This window comes from Panthera pardus, unplaced genomic scaffold (genome assembly GCF_024362965.1).
Source record: "Panthera pardus isolate Hobbes unplaced genomic scaffold, ASM2436296v1 HiC_scaffold_17, whole genome shotgun sequence".
Classification (NCBI taxonomy): Eukaryota; Metazoa; Chordata; class Mammalia; order Carnivora; family Felidae; genus Panthera; species Panthera pardus.
In genome coordinates, this window is record NW_026526732.1 from 15,684,325 (window position 1) to 15,708,464 (window position 24,140).

At 39.2% G+C, this 24,140-nt stretch overlaps 1 protein-coding gene and 1 long non-coding RNA gene across 6 annotated transcripts in view; both read right to left on the reverse strand.

Moving 5' to 3' along the window:
• CCDC170 (coiled-coil domain containing 170) overlaps positions 1–24,140 on the reverse strand; it is a 107,819-nt gene that overhangs the window by 74,248 nt on the left and 9,431 nt on the right. The window contains exon 1 of one of the 5 annotated variants that reach the window (XM_053904379.1): positions 18,182–18,525. The exons of the other annotated variants lie outside the window; for them this stretch is intronic. The gene's annotated coding sequence lies outside the window, so the exon portion shown is untranslated. Of the gene's footprint in view, positions 1–18,181; positions 18,526–24,140 lie in introns of those variants that run through there. 5 annotated transcript variants of the gene reach the window in all.
• LOC128777629 (uncharacterized) lies at positions 11,282–18,175 on the reverse strand. The gene is made up of 2 exons (XR_008422845.1): positions 11,693–18,175; positions 11,282–11,569 (listed from the first exon to the last, which is right to left on the reverse strand). It is a non-coding gene; the product is annotated as an uncharacterized LOC128777629 (long non-coding RNA).

The following is a 24,140-nucleotide window of genomic DNA, read 5'->3' on the forward strand; positions in this document are numbered from 1 at the left end:
GTTAGGCAAAATGAAGAGGCAGAGGAATATGTTCCAAATGACAGAACAGGATAAGATCACAGAGACCTAAACAAAACAGAGATAATATATGTGCCTGATAAAGAATTTAAAGTAATGGTCATAAAGATACTAGCACTGGACTTGAAAGAAGAGTGAAGGATCTCAATGAGACCCTCAACAAAGAGACTGATAACATAAAAAAGAACCAGTCAGAGATGAAGAACTTGATAACAGAAATTAAAAGTACACTGCATGGAATAAATAGTAGACTAGAGGAAGTAGAACTCTCAGTGACCTGGAAGACAGAGTAATGGAAAGTAAACAAGCTGAACAGAAGAGAGAAAAAATAATAATAATAAATGAAAACAGAGGCACCTGGGTGGCTTAGTTAGTTGAGTGTCTGACTCAATTTCGGCTCAGGTCATTATCCCATGGTTGTGGAACTGAGCCCCTCATCGAGCTCCACACTGAGCATGGAGCCAGCTTGGGATTCTCCCTGCTCCCCCCCACCACCACCACCACTCGCCCTCTGCCCTTCCCTGCTCACACTCACATTCTCACTCTCTCAAAAATATATACATGTGTGTGTATATATATATTCTTAAAAACATGAAAATAGTCTTAGGGAACTCAGTGACACCATTAAGCATAATAATGTTCACATTACAGGGATCCCACAAGGAGAAGAGCGAGAAAAGGGGGCAGAAAATTTATTTGAAGAAATAATAGTTAAAAATTTCCCAAATCTGGGGAAGGAAACAGAAATCCAGATCTAGGAGGCACAAAGAACCCCCAACAACATCAACCAAAAGAAGTCCTCACCAAGACACATAGTAATTAAAATGGCAAAAAGTAGTGATAAGAGAGATTTTTAAAAGCAGCAAGAGAAAAGAAAACAGTTACATACAAGAGAAACACCATAAGGCTGTTAGCTCATTTTTCAGCAGAGAATTTGCAGGCCAGAAGGAAATGGCATGATATATTCAAAGTGCTGAAAGAAAAAAACCTGCAGCCAAGCATACTCTATCCAGCAAGGCCATCATTCAGAATAGGAGAGACAAAGAGTTCCCAGACAAACAAAAGTTAAAGGAGTTCATGATCACTAACCAGCCCTACAAGAAATGTTAAAGGGTACTCTTTGAGTAGAAGGAGGAGTAAGAAAAGTAGGAAACACAAAAGCTGTAAAAATAAGATGTGAAGTATGACACCCTATACCTAAAATGTGGTGGGATAGGAGTGAAGAATGAGTTCAAACTTAAGCGACCATCAACTTAACTGCTATATGCATGTTATATATAAACCTAATGGTAACCACAAACCAAAAACCAATAATAGATATGCAAAAAATAAAGAGAAAGGAATCCAAGAAAGCCAGAAAACCATGAGAGAAGAGAGCAAGAGAAGAAAGGAACAAAGAAGGACTACAAAACCACCATAAAACAAGTAACAAAATGGCAATAAGTACCTACTTATCAATAATTACTTTGAATGTAAACGGACTAAACATTCCAGTCAAAGAATATAAGGTGACAGAATGGATTAAAGAAAAACAAGACCCATCTATATGCTGCCTATAAGAGATTCAGTTCAGACCTAAAGACAATGGAGACTGAAAGTGAAACGACAAAAAAACATTTACCATGCAAATGGAAGTGAAAAGAAAGCCAGGAGAGCAATAATGACATCACAAAACAGACTTTAAAACAAAGACTGTAACAAGAGACAAAAGAAGGACACTATATAATCATAAAGAGAACAATGCAACAAGAATATATAACAATTGTGAAAATTTATACACCCAACATGGAAGCACATAGTACTTAAAGGAGCTAATAACAAACATAAAGGAACTAATAGATAGTAATATAATAATAGTAGGAGGGGCACCTGGGTGGCTCAGTCGGTTGAGCGTCCGACTTCAGCTCAGGTCACGATCTCACAGCTCATGAGTTCGAGCCCCGCATCAGGCTCTGTACTGACAGCTCAGAGCCTGGAGCCTGCTTCTGCTTCTGTGTCTCCCTCTCTCTCTGACCCTAACCCACTCGCATTCTGTCTCTGTCTCTCTCAAAAATAAATAAACTTTAAAAAAAAAAAAATAGTAGGAGACTTTAACACCCCACTCCCATCAATGAATAGATCATCCAAACAGAAAACCAACAAAGAAACGGTGGCTTTGAATGACACACTGGACCAGATGGATCTAATAGATATATTCATAACATTCTACCCTAAAACAGCAGAATAAATACACATTCTTTTTGAGAGCACATGAAACATTCTCCAGAATAGATCACATATTAGGCCACAAAACAAGTCTCAGCAAATTCAAGAAGATCAAGGTCACCATTCATCTTTTCTAACCACAATGCTAGGAAACTAGAAATCAACCAAAAGAAAAAATCTGGAAAGAGCACAAATACATGGAGGTTAAATATCATGCTACTGACACTGAGGAGGGCACTTGCTGGGATGATCACTGGGTGTTGTATGTAAGCAATGAACCACGGGAATCTGCCCCAAAAACCAAGAGCACACTTTACACACAGCATGTTAGCCAGTTTGGCAATAAATTATATTTTAAAAATAATAATAAAATAAAATAAAAATGCAAGAAAAAATATCACATACTAAACAATCAGTGGGTCAACCAAGAAATCAAAGAGGAAATCAAAAAAATATGTCAAGACAAATGAAGATGAACAACAGTTGAAAATCTTTGGGTTGTAGTAAAAGCTGTTTCAGGAGGGAAGTTTATATAGGTCGTTCTCTCACTTTTTTTTTTTTTTTTTTTTTAGTGTATTTATCTGGTTTTGGTATCCAGGTAATGCTGGCCTCACAGAATGAATGTGGAAGCTTTCCTTCCTCTTCTTCAACAAGAAAAATCTCAAATGAACAATCTAATCTTACACTTAAAAGAGATAGAAAAAGAACAAACAAAATGACTAGACAGAAGGAAACAGATCAGAGCAGAAATAAACGAAATAGAAACTAAAAAAAACAAACAAAACATTCAATGAAACTGGGTGCTGGTTCTTTGAAAAGATCAACAAAATTGATAAACCTTTAGCCAGACTCATCCAAAAAAAGAGAGAGAACCAGAGAGAGAGAGAGAGGGAGAGGGGAGAGGGGAGAGGGGAGAGGGGAGAGGGGAGAGGGAGAGGACTCAAACAAAATCAGGAATGAAAGAGGAGAAATAACAACCAACACCACAGAAATACAAATGATTACAAGAGAATATTATGAAAACTATATGCCAACAAATTGGACAGCCTAGAAGAAGTGGATAAATTCTTAAAAACATATAACCTCCCAAAATTGAATCAAGAAGAAATAAAAAATTTGAACAGACCAGTTACCAGCAATGAAATTGAATCAGCAATCAAAAAACTCCCAACAAACCAAAGTCCAGGACCAGATGGCTTCACAGGCGTATTCTGCCAAACATTTAAAGAAAAGTTAATACCTATCCTTCTCAAAATATTCCAAAAAAACAGAAGAGGAAAAGAAAGCTTCCACATTCATTCTGTGAGGCCAGCATTACCCAAATACCAAAACCAGATAAATTACCAAACTGAATCCAACAATACATTAAAAAATCACTCACTACAATCAAGTGGGATTTATTCTTAGGGTGTAAGGGTGGTTCAATATTTGCAAAGAAAATGAAAAAACTAATTTGAAAAGATATACACATCCCTGTGTTTATTGCAGCATCATTTACAAGAGGCAAGATATGGAAGCAGCCTAAATGTCCACCAATAGATGAATGGATAAAGAAGATTTGGGTGTGTGTGTGTGTGTGTGTGTGTGTGTGTGTGTGTGAGAGAGAGAGAGAGAGAGAGAGAGAGAGAGGGAGAGAGAGAGGGAGAGAGAGGGAGAGAGAGAGAGAGAGAGAGGGAGAGAGAGATGGAATGTTATTCAGCCATAAAAAATAGTGAGATTTTTGCCATTTTCAACAACACAGATGGACCTAGAGGGTATAATGCTAAGTGAAATAAGTCAGACGGAGACAGACAAATACCATATGATTTCACTTCGAAGTGGAATTTAAAAAACAAAACAAACACCTGAACAACCAAAAAACCAAACAGACTTTTAAATGCAGAGAACAAACGGATGGTTGCCAGAGGGGAGCTAGGAAGGGGGATGGATGAAATAGGTAAAAGGAATTAAGAAGTACAAAGTTACAGTTATAAAATAAATAAGTCACAGAGATGAAAGGTACAGCCTAAGGAAAACAGTCAATAATATTATAACAACATTGCATGTGATAGAAGGTGACACCACTTACTGTGGTGAGCACTGAGAATTGTCAAATAACTATGCTGTACACCTGAAACTATTCTAACATTATGTGTCAACTACACCTTAATAATAAATTTTTTTAAGAACACAGTATATATGTATAGGAACAGTACTATAAAGAAATGTACCAAAATAGATCAGTAAGGTTTCTTTTTGATAATAAAAATTTTTAGTTGATTGCACAGACAATTATTAAACACACTAGATAAAACAAGATGAGAATGAGGGCAGGAGTAGTAATTGGAATAAAAATTTCTGCCTTGGTGTCACACGAAAGCTTCACAGAAAAGCTAATTCCAACTCTTGTCATGTGAAGAAGGAGCCTGGGAAGGAGGTGGAAGGCACCAGGGGCATGAAACAGTTATGCTTCAAGATACATGGCTAGTTTAGACAAATCTAATTTTTCCATGTGACTGAAGTTTTGTCTAGATATTAGACACTGGTAAAGTGATTTGGCTGACTTAAGGAGTCTGTTTATTCCTCACCTTATCTAAGTGAATAGCTTTTGCACAGCGGGAGGGACCTGATCAGGTCTGCATGTCACTGTGTCTCCTTTGTGGCACTGAAAAGGTTAGATCAGTACAAAGGGAGATAGGAGAAAGGGAGATCAGCCAGGAGGCGACTGCATCCGCCTACATTTATTTTCAGATGAAGCTTTGGCAACTCCATTTTGAAGCCTAATGTTGATATGCCTTACGATTATCACATACATTACATATATGACATTTGAGGGCTTGGTAAGCTGGAGTTAGATAGAGGAGCCCTCTACCCTAAAGTAACAGGACATCCTTCACTAGTCTCAGCAGGAGGCTGGATCCAGATGATGAGGAATGTAGTCTTAATACCCAGATAAGAAGGTCAGAAATACGTTTCTGATATTAACTAAATTAATGTTGTCAAATGGTATTCAGAGGCTCAGCTGAAGAATGTGCATTCATTCATGCTATGCTCTACTTGAAAATAATCCTTGACAAGCCAGAACCTCAGAGAGGTGTCTAACTTGGACCCCATCATTTTGACTCTACTATACAAGTGCTTTTACTGAACAAGGGCTCACATCATGCTTGCATTGTTTCATGGGTTTTGAAATTTGTCATGGTTTTCCCACGGTGAATAGGTGTGCTGTTACCAGGCAACTTGTTTGCTTTACCTTGAGGTCCGAGTAAATTGTAGGACTCCTGCTGATGCTCTTGGAAGACCTAAGTCAAACTGTGGTCCACCTCCTACAAGCGCACAGCACCAACAGCACGTGCATGATCTGCTTTCACATCCTCTGATTTTTTTCCCTCTTTCCATACTTCTTTACTGTCATTTACTTACTTTCTTTTCTTTTTCATTTTTTTTTAACATTGGATAAGAAATAAACCTGAGGGGCGCCTGGGTGGCTCAGTCAGTTCAGCGTCAGACTCTTGATTTCAGATCACATCATGATCCCAGGGTCATGGATAGAGGCCAACATTGGGCTCCATGCTGAGTGTGGAGCCTGCTTGGAATTCCCTCTCTCGCTCTCTCTCTCTCTCTCTCTCTCTCTCTCGCTCTCTTTCTCTCTGCCCCTTTGCCTCCCTCCCCCACTCATGCATGCTCACGCTCTGTCAGAAAGAAAGAAAGAAAGAAAGAAAGAAAGAAAGAAAGAAAGAAAGAAAGAAAGAAAGAAAGAAAAAGAAAAGAAAGAAACCTGAAACTTCGGATGGAAGTTAGAAGTTCTCTGAGATCGAGACCTTTGGTAACCTGCAAAGATTATGGGAAACACTAGAAGGATGGGGATTTGCTTTTAGTTTATGATCCTGCCATGGTATAGAAGCTATTCAGTTACTGGGGAGTATGTTTCAGAACACCCACAGAGTCAAAAGGAAGGCAACTCTTCTCTTGGGGTTCTGACACACATACATCCATGGTTTTTGGTTTGTTAATGCTACTGGAGAAGGATAGGCTGAAATGGGGCATGGTGGAAGAATCTGTGGGCTTCCTAAACCAGCCCACTGCTGGAGCAGGGGGCTCAGTAGAAGTCAATCAGCTGATGGAATCTGGAATAGCAGATGAAAACTGGACAAGATCTGGAGTGAATCAAATGGGAGGACCAAAGTATTAGTAAGAACAGCCCTCCATCCATTCATTCACTTATTCCACAAATAATTATTGAGCGTTTTCATTGTGAGGTCCCGAGTAGGTGCTAAGGACAGCTTAGCAAACATCACAGTCTTCTGAGGGAGGGGGACATGAAATACGTAATTACACACATAATTTATCGCTTGCCATTGTGTTAAGTGCCGTGAAGTGAAAGCCTAGACTGCGAGGGAGGATAGCTGAAAGACAGCAGTGGTCAGTGGGAGTTCTGATTGGTCAGGTTCTGCAGAAACTTGGAGGAACAATGGGTTAGGAAGACTTCTAAATTGCAAATAAGAAAAGAGTGAAGAAACTGCTATTAAGGTGAATATGCTGTCCGCTAGTTGGTTTTCTTCCTTGGCTCTGATCCCTCCTTCCATCTTCCCTAGCCGCCTCCTGCTGTGCCCCTGGGGGGCCTGCATGGAGGATGGGATGCAGGTCCTGGGGAGGTGGAGCCAGCTCAGGTTATACAGATTATAAACAGGCTCCCTGTTTCAGAAGGAAGAGCTCCCGAAATGGGAGTCTTCTCACTTCAGTCTGTCCTACTGAGCGTGCCAAAGACATCCTTCGCCTCTTCATTAAGCAACGAGAGTTGCTAAGCACTGAGGTTCAAGGTTTGAAATCGGCCATTAATCCAATCCATCCTGGACACAAAACAGAGAAAAATGAATTCTAAAAACTTAATTGTGGATCTTTTGTCTCCTTGCAGGGACTCTTACAGGAAGGTGAAACCTGATGTGAATTCTTTTGACAGTGAAAGCTGGAGGGATTGTCTGTTGCTAACATTTTCCTGCCATTTTCTTTTTTTTTTTTTTTAATATATATATATATATATATATATTTTTTTTTTTTTTTTTTTTTTTTTTTTTTTTTACAAGGCAGGCCTCTGTGGAGGCTTTGTTACCATCAGGAGTGTGTAGGCTGCACTTTGCGGCTTCCTTTTTACAGAACAATATTACTAGAAGTGATGAAGCAGCATGGTTTTTATTGGGTTTTGTTTGGGCCGAGTTAAGGGCCAGCCACCTTGGAAGAGAAAGCACTTAGTGCAATACACAAGCTATTTTAGGTCACTTTCCTTCTCTGGGCTTGTCCTTTATTAGTTGGAGATCTTTTTACAGTTAATGAAAACATTAAAAATCATTGAATTCTCTTCTTTTTAATCCTTGAAGACACTATTGTGGCCATAATATTATTTATATTCTATTTATACTCTATTATATTCTATTATATATTATATTCTATTTATAATATTCTATTATATTCTATTTCTTTTCATGTGAACTTCCTGTCCCAAATGTAGTCAAAACGTTATAGTTGCTTAACAAACTCATTCCAAGTATTGCTGGGAACTCAACGATTCTTCTTTCTGCCTCTGCCTTCTTTGTGCATGCAGAGGTTCAAATTTGGGGTTTCCTGTTGACTCCACAGCCAGGAAGGAATGCAGAAACACAGTACTCAGTTTCTTAAGTCTGAAGATTAGGATGTGACAGTTGAGAACCTAGTAAACTGCACTCTTTAAACATACTACTTTCAGTTGTCTTTGACTTAATTAAGAAATTAATTTTAACATTAAAATTAATAGCCACTTTTTGTTTAAGAAATTAGAAGATGACAAATGTAGCTACAATTTCCTTTCTCCATGACCTCTTATTTTGACCTCTTCCTCCACTCCAGAGGTAATTATTAGATAAGTTTGGTAAGTATTCTTCAGACCATTAAAGGAATATCTTTTTGCATTTTTACTTATACCTAAAAAGATATATTATCTTATATAACATATATATTTTTTTTTAATTTTTTTTATTTTTTTTAACGTTTATTTATTTTTGAGACAGAGACAGAGCATGAACGGGGGAGGGGCAGAGAGAGAGGGAGACACAGAATCCGAAGCATGCTCCAGGCTCTGAGCCATCAGCCCATAGCCCGACGCGGGGCTCAAACTCACGGACCGCGAGATCGTGACCTGAGCCAAAGTCGGACGCTTAACCGACTGAGCCACCCAGGCGCCCCTTATATAACATACATTTTTAAACATAAATGACATCTGCTGGTTTTGCTCTCATTTACTTTATTTTAGAAACAGTATGTTTTTGGGGTGCCTGGGTGGCTCAGTCAGTTGAGTGTCTGACTTTGGCTCAGGTCATTATCTCGTGGTTGGTGAGTTGGAGCCCCACATCAGGCTCTGTGCTGACAGGTCAGAGCCTGGAGTCTGCTTCGGATTCCCTATCTCCCCCTCTCTCTGCCCCTCCCCCACTTGCACACACGCACACTCTCTCTCTCTCTCTCAAAAATAAACATTAAAAATATTTTTTTAAACAGTATGTTTTTGATATCTATTCACGTTGCCCTAAACAGATAGTTCCGTTCTTTTAACTGCTTTTTAGATTCCCATCTTATGGATATACTATACTTGACCATGTCCTATACTGATGGACACCACAAACTGTGAACACTCACAGAGAATTCAAAGGAGAATTGCACTCGTAGACTGTGTGCCAAAGTGCCTCCCACACTGGCAGGATCATTTTACAACGTCCACTCAATAAACCTACCTAGATGTACGTTTTAAATCATACACCACAGAAAAGCAATCATTGCCTCCAGATCTACTACCAGTTGTTTATTTGGCTGTAGAATTTCCTTTTCAGGCCTTAATTGCCTCATTTTCAGGTGAGGAAATAACAACAGTTCCTACTTGTGAATTGTTATAAAGAGTGAATGGAAATAGTCCCTGGCTCAGTGAGTCGGTTGGGATTTACATACATGCACACACACACACGCACACACGCGCACACACACACACATGCTGTATATGGGGTTTTTTTTAGAATTACATCAGGATGATATATATATACATACATCTTAGAATTACATCAGGATTAGTACTTAAAGCAAATCTCCCAAAGGTTTGACCTCTCATGTTTTTTTTCTAATTTTTAATGTTTGTTTATTTTTGATACATAGAGCATGAGCAGGGAAGGGGCAGAGAGAGAGAGGGAGACACAGAATCTGAAGTGAGCTCCAGGCTCTGAGTTGTCAGCACAGAGCCCTACGCAGGGCTTGAACCCATGAACCGCAAGATCATGACCTGAGCTGAAGTTGAACACTTAACTGACTGAGCCACCCAGGAGCCCCAACATCTCAGTTTTTCTAATCGCAGCTCTGCCTTACCCAATGAAAAGAAGACTCAATTTCTTTTAACAGAGCACGAGTATTAAGGTTATTTTGGAATACTGTATTTTTTTCAATAGAGATATGGAATTAGAAGGGGTTTTTCTTTATTTTTTATTCCAGTATAGTTAATAGACAGTATTATATTAGTTTCAAGTGTACAATATAGTGATTCAACAATTCTATACATTACTCAACGCTCAGCATGGTAAGTACACTTTTTTTTAAATTTTTTAAAAAATGTTTATTTACTTGGGGCGCCTGGGTGGCTCAGTTAAGCATCCAACTTCGGTTCAGGTCATGATCTCACAGTTAATGAGTTCAAGCCCCACATCAGGCTCTGTGCTGACAGCTCAGAGCCTGAAGCCTGCTTCGGATTCTGTGTCTCCCTCTCTCTGCCCCTGCCCCACTCATGCTCTGTCTCTCTCACTCTCAAAAATGAATAAATGTTCAAAAAAATGTTTTAATGTTTATTCATCTTTGAGAAAGAGAGAGGGAGTGCATGTGAGCTAGGGAGGGGCAGAGAGAGAAAGAGAGAGTGGGGAGAAGAAGAGAGAGGGAGACAGAGGATCCGAAGCAAGCTCTGCACTGACAGCAGAGAGCCCGATGCAGAGTTTGAACTCACGAACCGTGAGATCATGACCTGAGCCAAAGTCGGACATTTAACTGACTGAGCCACCCAGGTGCTCCTGGTATACTCCTTTGTTTGTTTTAGATTTTAATTTTAAGCGATCTCTACACTCAATATGGGGCTTGACCTCACAACCTGAGATCAAGAGTCACATGCTCCACCAACTGAGCCAGCCAGGCGCTCCACAATAAGTGTTTGGTTAATGCCCTTCACCCATTTCACCCATCCCCATCCCCCACCCACCTACCCTCTGGTGACCATCTGTTTGTTCTCTATAATTAAGAGACTCTTTTTGGTTTGTCTCTCTTTTTTTTCCATTGTTTGTTTTGTTTCTTAAATTCCACATATGAGTGAAATCATAAGGTATCTGTTTTTCTCTGACATACTTAGTGCTATATTTTCTAGCCCCATCTATATTGTTGCAAGTGTCAAGATTTCATTCTTTTTGATGGCTGAATAATATCCCACTTTATATGTACCACATCTTCTTTATCCATCCATCTATCAATAGACACTCGGGCTGCTTCTATAATTTGGCTATTATAAATAATGCTGCAATAAACACAGGGGTGCATATATCCTTTTGAATTCGTGTTTTTGTATTCTTTGGGTAAATACCCAGTAGTGTGATTCCTAGGTCATAGGGTAGTTCTATTTTTAATTTCTTGAGTAACCTTCATACTGTTTTCCACAGTGGCTGCACCAATTTATATTCCCACCAACAGTACAAGAGAGTTTCCTTTGCTCCACATCCTTGCTAACACTTGTGGGTTTTTTGTATTTTTTATTTTAGCCATTCTGACAGGTGTGAGGTGATCTTCTTGTAGTTTTGATTTGCATTTCCCTGATGATGAGTGATGTTGAGCATCTTTTCATGTGTCTGTTGGCCATCTGTGTGTCTTCTTTGGAGAAATATCTGTATGTCTTCTGCCCATTTCTTAATTAGATTATTTGTTTTTTTGGTGTTGAGTTGTATAAGTTCTTTATATATTTTGGATGCTAACCTTTTAACCAATATGTCATTTAAAAATATCTTCTCCCTTTTAGTAGGTTGCTTTTTCATTTTGTTAGTAGTTTCCTTTGCTGTACGGGAGCTTAATCTGGTGTAGTCTCAATAGTTTATTTTTGCTTTTGTTTCTTGTGCCTGCAGAGACATATCCATAAATATGTAGCTAAGGCCGATGTCCAAGAGATTACTACCTATGTTTACTTTTAGAAGTTTTATGGATTCAAGTCTTACCTGTAGGTCTTTTATCCATTTGGAGTTTATTTTTGTGTATGGTGTAAGAAAGTGGTCTGGTTTCATTCCTTTGCATGTAGCTGTCTAGTTTTCCCAACACCATTTAATTAAACTGTGTGCTTTAAAAAAAAAAAAAAATGTAATTGGGATTACACTAAAACTGTAATTTTGTATCCTACATCCATCACTAAATATTAATGTTTCCCCAAGTATTCTTTAAAAATATTAAAAGCTGGGGGCACCTGGGTGGCTCAGTCAGGTAAGTGTCTGACTTCAGCTCAGGTCATGATCTCATGGTCCGGCCCGTGGGTTCGAGCCCTGAATCGGGCTCTGTGCACAGCTCAGAGCCTGGAGCCTGCTTCTGATTCTGTGTCTCCCTTTCTCTCTTCCCTTCCCCTGCTCACACTCTGTCTCTCTCTCGCTCTCTCTCAAAAATAAATAAAACATTAAAAAGGTAAATAAAAAATAAAAATACTAAAAGCTGCACAATATTCCATCATAAAGTTGTAATTAAACCTGACTATTTTTTATCTGGGCATTTAGTTCTCTCTCCTATCTGTCACTATTATAAATCTGTTAGAATTTCTGATTGTTCCCTTAGGATAATTTAGGATAAATTCCTGGAAGGAAAATAATTGGGTCAATGTAAATTACAAATTTAAGGATTTGGGTACATATTGCATATGAAGTAGCACCAACTTATATTCCCAGCAATTATCTATTATAATAGTTTCATGGCACTAGGGTGACAGCTTAACTAGTTTCTTCTCAGATGTTTCTGTATCACTTTGAAGATGCCTGCATTTATTTATCACATGAATAATAACAATGGTAACATCAGTTATCACTTTGTTGAGGACTTGATATAAACAGACACAATATGAGCACTCCGCTAACACTATTGCAGTCAATCCTGACAACACTTCTGACAAAGGATGCAGAGCTCTGGCCTGTCCAAGGACCCACAAATAGCGAGTGATGGAAACTGACTTCAAACTTGTAAGGCTATCTAATGCTAAATCCATGCTTTCCTCCGGGGGTCTGCAAATGTTTTTGTTTATGCAACCTATCAGTATGAATTGATGGAACAAATTTAAATATTTATTACACATAAATGATACAAAGTACTATACAGATTAAGTACATTACCAAATATACACAAAATATAAATAAAGTAAAATGAGATTAAGATAAATAAAAATTGAAATATTTTCTTCCTAAAACTCTCCTAAATAATTTTGTGCACCCCACACAGCCACCAGGCCAGTTTGGGGAACAGAGCCCTTACCTTCTACACTCATTTTTAGGTACACCACTTGAATGAAAGCTCCACCAGGGCAGACCCTATGTCTGTTTTTCAGCACTGCGTCCCCAGTGTCTACAACAGTGCCAGGCACAGAGTAGGCACTTGTGAAATACATATACAGTATTAATAAATGAATGAATGAATGATTTGGCTACAAGGTTGTGGGTTTCAAGGCAGAATCTAGAAATCAATTATATTTGTATCCCTAGCACCATGTACCTTTCCTAGGATATGATGAACACCTCCATAAATGTCTACTGAATGGATATCTACTCAATATCTGTTGAATAAATGAATGGATGGAGGAGTAAACGGACAAAGAGAAAGGCAAGGCTTCTTCTCTTTGTTCACATCTCTAAGGGTAGCCTATCAAATATAAAAAGACCTAGATGACACCAGAAACCATAAAATACCTAGGAATAAATCTAGCCAAAGAGGTGAAAAATCTATACACTGAAAACTATAGGAAGCTTATGAAAGAAATTGAAGACACCAAAAAATGGAAAAATATCCCATGCTCCATATTGTTAAAATGTCAATACTACCCAAAGCAATCTGCATATTCCATGTAATACCTATCAAAATAACGCCAGCATTCTTCACAGAGCTAGAACAAATAATCCTAAAATCTGTATGGAACCAGAAAAGACCCCAAATAGTCAAAACAATCTTGGAAAAGGAAAATCAAAGCAGGAGGCATCACAATCCTGGACTTCAAGACGTATTACAAAGCTGTAATCATCAAGACAGTATGGTACTGGCATAAGAACAGACACTCAGATCAATGGAATAGAGAACCCAGAAATGGACCCACAAACATATGGGCAACTAATCTTTGACAAAGCAGGAAAGAAGATCCAATAGAATAAAGACAGTCTCTTCAGCAAGTGGTGCTGGGAAAACTGGACGGCAACATGCAGAAAAATGAACCTGGACCACTTTCTTACACCAGACACAAAAATAAACTCAAGATGGATGAGAGACCTAAATGTAAGACAGGAAGCCATCAAAATCCTCGAGGAGAAAGCAGGCAAAAACCTCTTTGACCTTGACTACCGCAACTTCTTACTCAACACGTCTCCAGAGGCAAGGGAAACAAAAGCAAAAATGAACTATTGGGATCTCATCAAAATAAAAACTTCTGCACAGCAAAGGGAACAATCAGCAAAACTAAAAGGCAACTGACAGAATGGGAGAAGATATTTGCAAATGACATATCAGATAAAGGGTTAGTATCCAAAATCTATAGAGAACTTATCAAACTCAACACCCAAAAAACAAATAATCCAGTGAAGAAATGGGCAAAAGACATGAATAGACACTTCTCCAAAGAAGACATTCAGAGGGCCAACAGACACATGAAAAAATGCTCCACATCACTCATCATCAGGGAAATACAAATCAAAACCACAATGAGAATACCATCTCACACCTGTCAGAACAGCTAACATTAACAACTCAGGCAACAACAGATGTTGGCGAGGATGTGGAGAAAGAGGATCTCTTTTGCACTGCTGGTGGGAATGCAAACTGGTGCAGCCACTCTAGACAACAGTATGGAGGTTCCTTGAAAAATTTAAAACAGAACTACCCTATGACCCAGCAATTGTACTACTAGATATTTATCCAAGGGATACAGGTATGCTGTTTCAAAGGGACACATGCACTCCCATGTTCATAGCAGCACTATCAACAATAGCCGAAGTATGGAAAGAGCCCAAATGTCCAGCGATGGATGAAATGGATAAAGAAGATGTGGTATATATATACAATGGAGTATTAGTCAGCAATCAAAAAGAATGAAATCTTGCCATTTGCAACTACGTGGTTGGAACTAGAGGGTATTATGCTAAGTGAAATTAGTCAGAGAAAGACAATTATCATATGACTTCATTCACATGAGGATTTTAAGAAACAAAACAGATGAACATAAGGGAAGGGAAGCAAAAATAACATAAAAACAGGGAGGGGGATGAAACATAAGAGACTCTTACATATGGAGAACAGAGGGTTACTGGAGGGGTTGTGGGAGTGGGGGTGGGCTAAATGGGTAAGGGCATTAAGGGATCTACTCCTGAAATCATTGTTGCACTATATGCTAACTAACTTGGATGTAAATTTTTAAAAAATAAATTAAATAAAAATACAAAAAAAAATACCTAGATGAACTTATTTACTGATTTATAATAACACTTTACTAGGGCTAAACAATGGCCCCTTAGAAGAAGTTTAGGTGGAATTTCACTCACTTCTTGTAAAAATAGAAAGTAGTAAATCTCTTATTTTTTTAAATTAGCCTTGGCTAGAGACCAACCTAGAACAGAGACATGAGCTTTAGAAGAAGCTGGAGACGAGAGGAGATAGTTGACCAAGATACACTGGGGAGGAAAGGCCATGAATTATCCATCCACATATTATTAGATAAGGATAAAAGTATAAAATATTTTTAAATGCTTATCTTGAAGGAACCAAAATTATGTGTTAATCCTTGTTAGCATGAAGGTCCATTCCTACTTAATTTGTAATCTTTCTGAATCTTGTTATGAAAATATCTTAACTAGTAAGTTTGCAATTATTTCTTTAACTCATCCTGCCTTCAGAAGCTTGTCAGGCCCTGAGAAACAGCCAAGCTTGATCTCAAGGTTTTATATACTAGATGTATATTACAGGAAATTACATTAATCAACTATCTATAACTTCAGTATCTATATTCTGTAACCTCGCTGATATGTCACTTAAATTCACTCATTAATTAGAAAACAATAAGATGTTTTGTTTTCCTTTTTCCCTCAGTTGTGACTGTAATAAACAACTCATTTCTAAAATTAGCATAAATGTGGAACTTTTCCCTGAAGCTCTTTAAGCAACTACCAGCCCCTCTTATTTCCATTCTTAAGGTGGATATTATCACCCCACCTAAATTTAAACTCCACGAGGGTATTATTATTATTATTTACAGCCACTAGGTAGTAAATACTTATTATGCTAGGTCTGTATTAAGCATTACTTAAGTATAATGCTATTGAATTCTGAGAGCAATTACATGAAGCAGTTACTACTATCCACATTCTATAAAAAATAAATTTAGATTCAAAAAGGATAAAAATTTTGATCAAACCTTACAGCTTCATTTTTCTGGCTCCTCTCCTCCCCCTCCCTACCCTTCTCCCTCAACCTCTCTTACTCTGGTTCGCTGTACCCAACCACATTATGGCCGGCTTCCAGTCCTCCAATTGGGCTTCTGAGCCTCAATCTAAATTACTCCTTGTGGTATTTGATTTCACGGCACCCAGCACTTAGCCTTCATGTAATCACCAGCTGTAACTACTATTTAATTAAAAGATTATTTATTTCCTATCTACTTCCCCCATTAGACTATGAGGTCCACAGAGGCAGTAAAACGCCTGTTTTGTTTACCACTGTGTCCCCAGTAACTGGGTATCAGTTAAATACTATAGAATGAATAAGGGATGGAATGAATGGCTGTGTACAAAGTTCAAAACCAAGGCTGTCTGACTCCAAAGCCCACGTTGTTCCATATATGGAACATATATGGTTCAATCCATATCTGGTTAAATGTTGAAGCAATCATTTCTCCCTAAACTGAATTATTTTCACACTCCCAATATTGCTGTCTGAAAATCTCTTCGCTATAGTAATGAGATGCCTTTCCATAATAAGGTTAAGCTCAAAGAATATAACTTTAATGAATTCATAAACTTTCCAATTACTTTTTAGGAGATACGTTCTGCTATCTACAAGTTCATAAATGTTGTACAGGTCAGGTCCAGTCCGTTTAGAAGCTAGGAGTTTAGTTCAACATAAAGTTCTACGAAATTTTTTTAAATCTGTTTATGTCAGCAAGATAACTTCTCTGGGCTGGATGCAAGGAAAATCACAGGCAAATTAATGAACTTCGGGCAGTATTCTGAGTGCAAGCAGTTTTTCAGCATTCATTGGATAGAGCTCCATGTGACATACTGGGTGTGGCTGTCAAGGCTAACGAATGCGGATTTGAAAACACAGTCACATATGGAATCGCTTCTGCGAGAGAAATGGTGGAGACAAAAATCTCTGTTGACAACCTGATGGGATATTTTATTTATCATTATCTTACACACATCTTTTCACATGTTAAAGATTCCGGAACTCTTCCCAATGGGATTTTTCACTCTGTCTGTTATAAAACACTTAATAAATTATTTTAAATTGAAAAAAGCTTTCAAGGTGTATTGTTTTAGCTCCTATGCTGAGTGGTGTCCTGCAAACGTGAATAAGTTGCTTATTCAAACAGAAATATTTCCCTTAGAAGGGACTTGAGATATAATTTATACCATCTTCCAAAAGAGCAATTCCCTAACACCAAGAATTGTCATGAGGAGCCTTAATTCTTGTGGGACTTCATTTCAGTACTCAGCAGTTTGTATCAACCTACAGAAGGAGCAAGCAATTTTAAGATACCCATTAAGATTACCCATCTCTTACTATTACCTCTTCTATTACTCATCAATGCTTTCTAGGCAGTGTTTCTACAGTTTCATCTCCCTGATGTCATAAACTTGGATACACTGAAATAACTTTAATATTGCTTTCAAGGAAGTGCCAGCCTACCCATCTGCCTTCATGAACAGGAGTACAAGCATTGTTCTCTACCCAGATGGCATGATTTTAAAATCATGAACCAAAAAAGACTAAAAATACTTGGTTAATTACTATCAGGAAAAAAAACAAAAACAAAAAAACAAAAAATTTAACAGCCAATGTGGCCAAAACCATAATCATTGCTTTGGCAGCTATTCCCTAAAATTCTAATTGTCGATTCTAGATAATTCCATCAAGTCAACTCATTCCATTACTTAGAGTATACTGTGTGAATAGATACTGCCCATGGGTGGGCCCATGGGCATGTCGCTCAGGTTCACGTCTAGAGGATGCACAGAGGCTTTCAAGAGCTATAATGCTCCAGATTTTCAGAACTGGGCTTTCTGAAAGAGAATCATTTAAAATTTCAAAAGCATGGCTTTGCATATAAATAATGAAGTCCTGAGGATTCACAGCACAAAATTTATTCCCGTAAGTTGTAGAGGAGAGAACAGACCAGGCTGGAGAATCATTTTCCCACCTGGAAGGGGATGTGTGGCTCCAGTTCGTGGAAGAAGGAGACATGACCAGCGCTTAGATGTTGCCCACCCTCTCGAGACCTGACACCTGAGATGAGTGGGGAGAATAATAAAAACAGCAGCCAACTCCCTAGGTTCCCACAGTGTTGCCCATGGAGATGAACGTCAGCTGCACAGCCAGACCTGTGAGGCTGCTTAGCTCCTGGGAGTGGGATGAGTAACAATGATAGATTGCTGTGCCCTTGGGGTCCCAGGGCAGCCCCGCCTCCTGCACTCACTCCTCAAGCAGGGAAGGAAGACCGTACCTTCATTTCCCATTTTTCCAAGGAAAGCAAAAACACGCCGCACAGCTGGACCTTCAGAAGCCAGAGCAAAGCCCAGGGAATCAACAGAGACTCATGCCCAAGTCCCCAAGGGAAGCGGGAGCTGAGAAGGCAAAGGATGGTCTTCAGCCCAAATGCTCCTCCCCCAGTGCCAAGATATTCAAAACCACACCCATCCCCACCTGCAGAAACTGAGCTCACCTACGGGAAAGAGGGAGTGAGGAAAACAATTGGAATAAATTCCTTTGAATTGACAAGATGGTATTTTTCTTCTAAAGAGAGGAAACAGTGTCTCCTGGATTAAGCCAAGTTATTAGAAAACATCTTTGCCCACCTAAAGATACAAACTTCATACTCACTACCTATGTAGTATCTGTACTTCAGGAACTCACGAAGAGAGCTATCTATCCTCTGCTAAATACAAAAAAAAAAAGTTAAAACTAAAAAAAAATCCTGATATGTGAACAAGAAAACAATAGAAACAGAGTAACTAGGTATTGCCCAGGATGTATAAATCTGAGCAGCAGAAACTATTTCTCCAGAGAAGTAACTTCTTTAAGGCACAGGTTAATACACTTAAGCTTTAGGGATAAATGTTGTGAGAAACCTGCCTATAAAGAAAGTTTCTGCCCTGAAAACACCATCCATCGTGTACCATCATAATAACACTTCATATTTGCTTGGAAGGCCGTGGCCTGAAGTGGGGAGTGCTGGGTGTGAGGCTAACTTTGGCAAAGACTGACTCCTGGTTGCCTGGGCTGCCGTAACAAAACACCACAGACTGTGGCTTCAACTACAGATGTTTATACCTCACAGTTCTGGAGGATGGGAAGTCCAAGATCAAGGTGCCAGCTGATTTGGCTCCTGGTGACAACTCCCTTCCTAGCTCGCAGATAGCCATCTTCTCGCAATGTCCTCACAGTGCAGAGAGAGCTCCAGTCTCTTCCTCTTCTTATAAGGACACTAATCCCACCATGGGGGCCCAGCCTCATGACCTCATCCAAACCCAGTTAACCTTCTGATGGCCTCATCTCCAAACACCATCAAACTGGGTATTCAGTTTGTGAATTCACTGTGTATTCAACGTGTGAATTTGAGAGCGACACAAACATTCAGTGCACAACAGGTTCCAAGTTGAATTGCACAGACTGGAACGGGTGAATTCAAAGTATAAGCAGTTGTGGGGCCATGGGGATTGAACTAGTTGGTCCACGTTTCCATTCATCAATTATTTCTTCCTGATTTCTTCCTACTTCCTAATCCATATCCGTATCTGGCAATTCCAAGCATGGAAGCTTCCAGAGGTCTCTGGAAAGAACAGTTCTACCTCCATTGGCTGCCTTTTCTGTCACTGATTTACCTGATGACGCCAGTGCCTTTGTAATTTTCCAGAACAGTCAAAAAAAAAAAAAATTTCTGGTCTTATTCCCAGCACTGTTGGCAAGTGATGCCATTTTTTATTTTTCTTCTCTTTTAATGAGGTTCAGAGAAGCAATGGACATAAGCACATGTGCACAGTCTACTGTCTTGAGTGAAAAGCCCAGATCAAGTATTAATACACCAAAGAGGACACATTCAAAAGGTCTCACCTTTAGCAAATTCTGGGGCTGACTTATGCCATAAGTTCTAACTTACTGTTTTATATATGTTTCTATTATAAAATATTTTGGAAGTTATGATTTGTTTATTAATATTTCTTAGAAAACTTGTAGTGGAAATGGACATAAAGAAACCAGACTTGGAGTGATTAAGTGATGTGCTCAAGATAACAAAGTCAGCTCATTTCAGAGTCAATAATATCCAGGTCTCTTTACTCCAAGGTTAATATTCTTCTGAGGTTAACAAATATTTGCTCAATAAATGAATAAATTGATGAGTAAACAATTTCTTAATAGGTGCCTATAACAGGAAGAATTTATTCCCTTGGATCCTTTCAGTTTTCCTATCTACTCCCCTTCAATCATCACATGGTCAAATTCAATGTTAATTTAAAAATTCCTCCTCGAAAAATTATATGCCAACAAATTGGACAACCTGGAAGAAATGGACAAATTCCTAAACACCCACACTCTTCCAAAACTCAATCAGGAGGAAATAGAAAGCTTGAACAGACCCATAACCAGCGAAGAAATTGAATCGGTTATCAAAAATCTCCCAACAAATAAGAGTCCAGGACCAGATGGCTTCCCAGGGGAGTTCTACCAGACGTTTAAAGCAGAGATAATACCTATCCTTCTCAAGCTATTCCAAGAAATAGAAAGGGAAGGAAAACTTCCAGACTCATTCTATGAAGCCAGTATTACTTTGATTCCTAAACCAGACAGAGACCCAGTAAAAAAAAGAGAACTACAGGCCAATATCCCTGATGAATATGGATGCAAAAATTCTCAATAAGATACTAGCAAATCGAATTCAACAGCATATAAAAAGAATTATTCACCATGATCAAGTGGGATTCATTCCTGGGATGCAGGGCTGGTTCAACATTCGCAAATCGATCAACGTGATACATCACATTAACAAAAAAAAAGAGAAGAACCATATGATCCTGTCAATCGATGCAGAAAAGGCCTTTGACAAAATCCAGCACCCTTTTTTTTTTTTTTTTTTTTTTATTTTTGGGACAGAGAGAGACAGAGCATGAACGGGGGAGGGGCAGAGAGAGAGGGAGACACAGAATCGGAAACAGGCTCCAGGCTCCGAGCCATCAGCCCAGAGCCCGACGCGGGGCTCGAACTCACGGACCGTGAGATCGTGACCTGGCTGAAGTCGGACGCTTAACCGACTGCACCACCCAGGCGCCCCTCAGCACCCTTTCTTAATAAAAACCCTTGAGAAAGTCGGGATAGAAGGAACATACTTAAAGATCATAAAGGCCATTTATGAAAAGCCCACAGCTAACATCATCCTCAACGGGGAAAAACTGAGAGCTTTTTCCCTGAGATCAGGAACACGACAGGGATGTCCACTCTCACCGCTGTTGTTTAATATAGTGCTGGAAGTTCTAGCATCAGCAATCAGACAACAAAAGGAAATCAAAGGCATCAAAATTGGCAAAGATGAAGTCAAGCTCTCGCTTTTTGCAGATGACATGATATTATACATGGAAAATCCGATAGACTCCACCAAAAGTCTGCTAGAACTGATACATGAATTCAGCAAAGTTGCAGGATACAAAATCAATGTGCAGAAATCAGTTGCATTCTTATACACTAACAATGAAGCAACAGAAAGACAAATGAAGAAACTGATCCCATTCACAATTGCACCAAGAAGCATAAAATACCTAGGAATAAATCTAACCAAAGATGTAAAAGATCTGTATGCTGAAAACTATAGAAAGCTTATGCAGGTAATTGAAGAAGATATAAAGAAATGGAAAGACATTCCCTGCTCATGGATTGGAAGAATATTGTCAAAATGTCAATACTACCCAAAGCTATCTACACATTCAATGCAATCCCAATCAAAATTGCACCAGCATTCTTCTCGAAACTAGAACAAGCAATCCTAAAATTCATATGGAACCACAAAAGGCCCCGAATAGCCAAAGTAATTTTGAAGAAGAAGACCAAAGCAGGAGGCATCACAATCCCAGACTTTAGCCTCTACTACAAAGCTGTCATCATCAAGACAGCATGGTATTGGCATAAAAACAGACACATAGACCAATGGAATAGAATAGAAACCCCAGAACTAGACCCACAAACGTATGGCCAACTCATCTTTGACAAAGCAGGAAAGAACATCCAATGGAAAAAAGACAGTCTCTTTAACAAATGGTGCTGGGAGAACTGGACAGCAACATGCAGAAGGTTGAAACTAGACCACTTTCTCACACCATTCACAAAAATAAACTCAAAATGGATAAAGGACCTGAATGTGAGACAGGAAACCATCAAAACCCTAGAGGAGAAAGCAGGAAAAGACCTCTCTGACCTCAGCCGTAGCAATCTCTTACTCGGCACATCCCCAAAGGCAAGGGAATTAAAAGCAAAAGTGAATTACTGGGACCTTATGAAGATAAAAAGCTTCTGCACAGCAAAGGAAACAACCAACAAAACTAAAAGGCAACCAACGGAATGGGAAAAGATATTTGCAAATGACACATCAGACAAAGGGCTAGTATCCAAAATCTATAAAGAGCTCACCAAACTCCACACCCGAAAAACAAATAACCCAGTGAAGAAATGGGCAGAAAACATGAATAGACACTTCTCTAAAGAAGACATCCGGATGGCCAACAGGCACATGAAAAGATGTTCAACGTCGCTCCTTATCAGGGAAATACAAATCAAAACCACACTCAGATACCACCTCACGCCAGTCAGAGTGGCCAAAATGAAGAAATCAGGAGACTATAGATGCTGGAGAGGATGTGGAGAAACAGGAACCCTCTTGCACTGTTGGTGGGAATGCAAATTGGTGCAGCCGCTCTGGAAAGCAGTGTGGAGGTTCCTCAGAAAATTAAAAATAGACCTACCCTATGACCCAGCAATAGCACTGCTAGGAATTTATCCAAGGGATACGGGAGTACTGATGCATAGGGGCACTTGTACCCCAATGTTTATAGCAGCACTCTCAACAATAGCCAAATTATGGAAAGAGCCTAAATGTCCACCAACTGATGAATGGATAAAGAAATTGTGGTTTATATACACAATGGAATACTACGTGGCAATGAGAAAAAATGAAATATGGCCTTTTGTAGCAACATGGATGGAACTGGAGAGTGTGATGCTAAGTGAAATAAGCCATACAGAGAAAGACAGATACCATATGGTTTCACTCTTATGTGGATCCTGAGAAACGTAACAGAAACCCATGGGGGAGGGGAAGGAAAAAAAAAAAAAAAAAAAAAGAGGTTAGAGTGGGAGAAAGCCAAAGCATAAGAGACTGTTAAAAACTGAGAACAAACTGAGGGTTGATGGGGGGTGGGAGGGAGGGCAGGGTGGGTGATGGGTATTGAGGAGGGCACCTTTTGGGATGAGCACTGGGTGTTGTATGGAAACCAATTTGACAGTAAATTTCATATATTAAAAAATTAAAAAAAATTAAAAAAAAAAGATCAACAGAAAAAAAAAATAAAAAAATAAAAATTCCTCCTCATTTTCTCCCTAGAAAACCTCTTATTTCTCTGGCCTTCCTTTATTTGTGACTTCACAAACCATCCATGTGCTTATGAGCCCCAAATATATGACAATCCCCACCCAACACCTCTCTATTAGGTTCAGGGTCTCCATCTAACTGCCCAACGGATATAATCTGGATAGCACACAGACACCTCCCACCTAACATGTCTAACACTGAACTCATGCTATTTTCCCCCAACCTGTTCTTTCTGCATCTCAGTGAATAGCAGCAGCCAACACCCACCCAGTTCTGTGAGCCAGAAACCCATGCTTTACAATCTCTCTCTCCAACTAGTTCCAACATCTCTGTCTTGATTCTCAAACCTAAGTAACTATTCACTTTCAACCTGCATACCTACTGTGCAAGTCTAGATTACCACAACAGCCTCCAGAGGGTCTCCCCAGCCTGAGATTTATCCCCACCCTCACCCCACACCAAGGTGCTAGTCCATTTGTGGCCAAAGGGATCTTTTTATTTGTTTTTTTTGTTTTGTTTTGTTTTTAAGTAAGCTATGGCCCAACATGGAGCTTGAACTCTGGACCCTAAGATCAAGAGTCACATGCTCTACTGACTGAGCCAGCCAGGTGCCCCCTAAATGGATCTTTGCAAAATGCAGAAATGTTCAATAATATATCCCAAGACTTCAAATTCTCCAGTAGTGTCCCTCACTTTTAGGACAAAATCCAAACTCTTATAAAACGTTTTGTACGATCTGACCCTTGCCTACTTCACCAGCATTACTGCCCATGACTGTTCTCACCTCACTGTCTCCTCCAACCACACTCCAGCCACACTGGCCTTCTGCAGT